General features: G+C 48.1%; 1 pseudogene; it reads left to right on the forward strand.

The window, feature by feature from the left end:
- The first annotated feature begins 470 nt into the window (after positions 1-470).
- LOC144119449 (uncharacterized) lies at positions 471-3,724 on the forward strand (annotated as a pseudogene).
- Positions 3,725-4,123: the final 399 nt, after the last annotated feature.

Genomic DNA, 4,123 nt, shown 5'->3' on the forward strand with positions numbered 1-4,123 from the left:
CAACGTCTGCCAAGCCCGCCAATTTACCGTCCGCGCTGTGTTGGTCGCTGGAGCGATGAAAAGCGTAGAGGGCGCTGGCTGCGAGAGAGTGCTAAAGCTACTATATAGATGCATTTAGGAACTGCTCGGTCGCATCGGTCGCGGCGCGGAGATAACACGCGCGGCGTCTGCTTCTGTGCCTCATTGGTTTCTGCCGAATCGCGTTGTTTTACGGTCGTGCCATTGTGCAACGTTTACTAAACAAAACTGCGGAGACACGGCGGGCTAAGCGAGTCGGGCATGATCACCCGCGCATGATGGAAACCCGTAATCGTCTGCCTCGAAATCGAAGAACCGAAAGTCGCAACTCATGGTTTTCGCCAAAGGTAGGGTGCCTGGATGCGCGCCTCGCCCCCGCTCCGTTCAGGGTGGGGACATTCTTTGAAGGACCTGTTGCCGCCTCGACCGGTTTTCGTAGCCGCTGTCCGCCATTGCCTAGCCCACTCTCCACGGAGCCAGCACGTGTGAACTTCGCGCGTCCGCCTGGCCGTGGTTTTCGGCACGGAATGCCTGGCTGCTGTGTGCCGTTATGCACCAACCATTCTAGAAATGGCTGGAAGATGTATCACTTTCCGACAGAGCCGAAGAGAAGACTTCTGTGGATCGCAAAAGTCAAGCGTGATAAGTGGCAGCCGACGAAGGGATCATGCGTGTGCAATGTGAGTATTATGAGCTTCGCTTTTGTATTTAAAACTTACTGCCGTGCACGTAATAACCGTGCTCGGAGTCCATCATTTTGTAGTGTGCAAAAGTGTGCTCAGAAGCAGTAGAAATACTGCCATGTGACACGAGCCAGTGCTCCGTGCCTGCATCATCAAACTGTACGATGCCAGCATTTTTATATGGTTCTAAAACGCATTAGACGTAAGTCCAGCGCTGAAAGAATTATGCGTTGATGCTCCCGGTTTCGCTCCTTTATAAAGGTATTACAAGCTTCACGCTTTTTTTTTGTGGTTGTGACATTGCCTGCAGGCCAACTTTGAAGAGAACAACTTCGAGCAAAATCGTGCCGACGGCTGGAAAAAGCGGAAACCAAATGCTGTACCAACTGTGTTTCCCTTTCGCGGTAAGTACCGCCAATAATTCGTATCATCGTTGCATGCACCAAATACTCGCCTGTGCATTATTTTGAAGAACTTCACCGGCACTAATGCATTCGAGCTTGCAATCGCTTGCATAGATCTAATTACGACAACGGCCATTCTTGTTTGTATCACCAACTTATTTTGTTTTGTTATTGCAGCTTTGCCCCAGAAAAGGAAGCCACCAAAAGAAAGGATGGGACCTCCGGTGCCATCTGGGGCATGTGAAGGAGAAAGCGTGCCGCCGTGTGAAGATGATGCTTCTGTAACAGCTGGAGTCTCATGGGATAAAAGCAAGGATCCAGCCTCGGGGTTACTGACCAGCAACATCGATCTGCCTCTAGAACAGGACTGCTGCCCAGAAGCAGGCAGCCTCAGCCATTCGCCAAGTGATGGAAGCAATGCGCAACGAATGCAAGGTTGGTCCCCTGCTGAACTGTCTGGAGAAGATGATCTACAATCTGCTAATATCTCGCACGCAGAGCTAAATAAGCAACTCGCAGATATGAAGAGGAAGTACAATCAACTCCGTGACGCGCACAGCAAGGCAAATGCAACAATTCAGTGCCTTAAAAAAAAGGTGCAAAAGCTAGAGCGTAATTTAGAAAATCTTGGAAAGCACGTGAAATTCTTGAACAAAGATCAAGTGGAAGCACTTTCTCGAAATAGCAACCAAGGCAACACATGGTCACCAAAAACAATCCGGCAAGCACTGCAGATAAAATTCTCATGCGGGACCTCGGGTTACGAAACAATCAGGAAACTCGGATACCCACTTCCATCCAATAGGACTCTTGCGCGTCGCCTCCAAGGCCTGAGTTTTATGCCGGGGATCCTAACTGAGGTGGTTGAATTGCTAAAGAGGAAAGCAGAAGGCATGCAGGATGTCGAGAAAGACTGTGCCTTATTCCTCGATGAAATGGAGATCGCTCAATGATATGAGCTCGATCGGGCTGGAGACGCTGTGTATGGGGGGAAAACCTTGCCTCTAAAGCCAGATGAGCCTGCTCGCCATGCCCTGGTATTCATGGTGGGCGGCCTAACTCAGAGATGGAAGCAAGTAATTGCATACCATTTCACTGGTAGTCACGTAGATGGTCCGACCCTCAAGGAGTGCGTTCTGCAGATTGTTGAACTTTGTGCCGACATTTCTCTGAGAATCCGCGTCGTGACTTCGGACATGGGAGCTTCAAACCGGGCGATGTGGCGAGATCTTGGATTTACGAGTCACAGAAATTCTCGAACACTTTGCTCAATACCGCATCCTTTCCTTGAAGGTAAAGAGCTATTTTTTACTGCGGACGCAGCACACGTGCTGAAGAATATCAGGGGCCAGCTTCTGAATTCATCTGTTTTTACTCTTAGTGATGCAACTGTATGTCAACATGGCTTGTCATCTAACGAAGTAAGAATGGGTCATGTACGTGCTGTAGTAGAGTACGACCGTGACAAAGAGCTAAAAGTCGCGCCAAAGCTCTCAGAGGCGCATGTTACTGGGGGTCACTTCACCAAAATGAAAGTGGGAGTAGCTGTGCAGTTCTTCAGGGAGGCTCCTGCCGCAATCCGACATTTGGTGAGGCATCAAATTCTGGGTCCAGAAGCGGAGACTACCGCATGGTTCCTCGAACTGGTATCTAAGTGGTACACAATTATGTCTTCACGACACCCATCAACCGCTCTAAGCCTTGAAAACATGGAGAAATACCATTCAGCCATCGGCACACTTATGTTGGCGCTTGAAACCTTTCAAGGTATGAAAGCAGGTAGCACGCCTCAGTGGAAACCGTCTCAAGCAGGCCTCGTAATATCAACAACAGTCGTTGTTCGACTTCACGATACTCTCCTAAAGAGCGAAGGCTATAAGTTTTTATAACTAGCAGGATTCTGCAGAACTGCCTCGAAAACCTATTTTCTGTCATACGCATAAGAAGCCGGTTCCGAATGCGTATGATATGAAGTGTGCGTTGAAGCTTATTTGCGTGAGTCAGTTTTTGCACACACCAACGACAACGAACTATGAAGTCGACGATGGCCAATACCTTGTTGACATGCTGTCGAAAGGCCTGAAGGAGCACACCGAAGCCGAAGTGGAAGACATTAACGACGCGGAAATACCTTTCATTGAGGCGCTATCATCAGCTGATTGTGCCATCCTGTTTCACATTGGTGGCTTTCTGGTAAAAAGCATCATCAAAGCGGTTAACTCGTGTGGCCAGTGCAAGGCCGCAGTCTTGGGGTCCAGCAGCAGCGAGCATGCATATTTAACTGCGCTCAAGGAATATGTTTGCGATGGCAACAACCTTCACTATCCGAGCAATGCAGTCATGAGCACTCTACAGTCTTGTGAGGAGCATTTCAGGGGAATCACCACTTGGACGGATAACGCGCTCACCATGAAATCGCCAGTGCAGGTCGTAACTGCATATCTGAACAAAATGTTGCGACCCAATCTCGAAACTTGCGAGCAGCACAAGGAAGCCGTCCAGAAGATGCTGATCTCAAGCTACGCACGGCTGCGGCTGCGCATACACCTTCGTAAGGTTGGAGCAAGAACAGTCAGTGGAAACGCAAGTAAGACATGTGCAGGAGCAAGCCTGCCGTGAACTATGAAATTGCCCTGCAGTGCCCTGTACATCGCCGAAACATATCCCCTTTCATATTACCTTAGTAACAGTGGTATTATTTTTTTGCTCCTTTCTTCAATACCATCTCGACCTGCATTTTTAATTGTTTTCTGTAGTGTATTACCCTGTATTTTTACGCTGCAGAGCTCATTTTCCCCTTCATACTACAACAGCATCCGAATAAAATCCTTCAAAAGTTTGCTCGGTGTGTTCAATGTGTCTGTTTTAAACTGTGTATTCGAAGCTAGTGTGAAATTCGCTGCTTAAATTTATTCCCCAAGTCTTACATAAATGCCAGAGTTTTCGTTCATTAGGTTACTTCCATTCATTCTTTCAGCAATTGAAGTTCATATCTTAATTAATGTACCATAATGACAG

This window comes from Amblyomma americanum, chromosome 2 (genome assembly GCF_052857255.1).
Source record: "Amblyomma americanum isolate KBUSLIRL-KWMA chromosome 2, ASM5285725v1, whole genome shotgun sequence".
In the NCBI taxonomy this organism is placed as follows: Eukaryota; Metazoa; Arthropoda; class Arachnida; order Ixodida; family Ixodidae; genus Amblyomma; species Amblyomma americanum.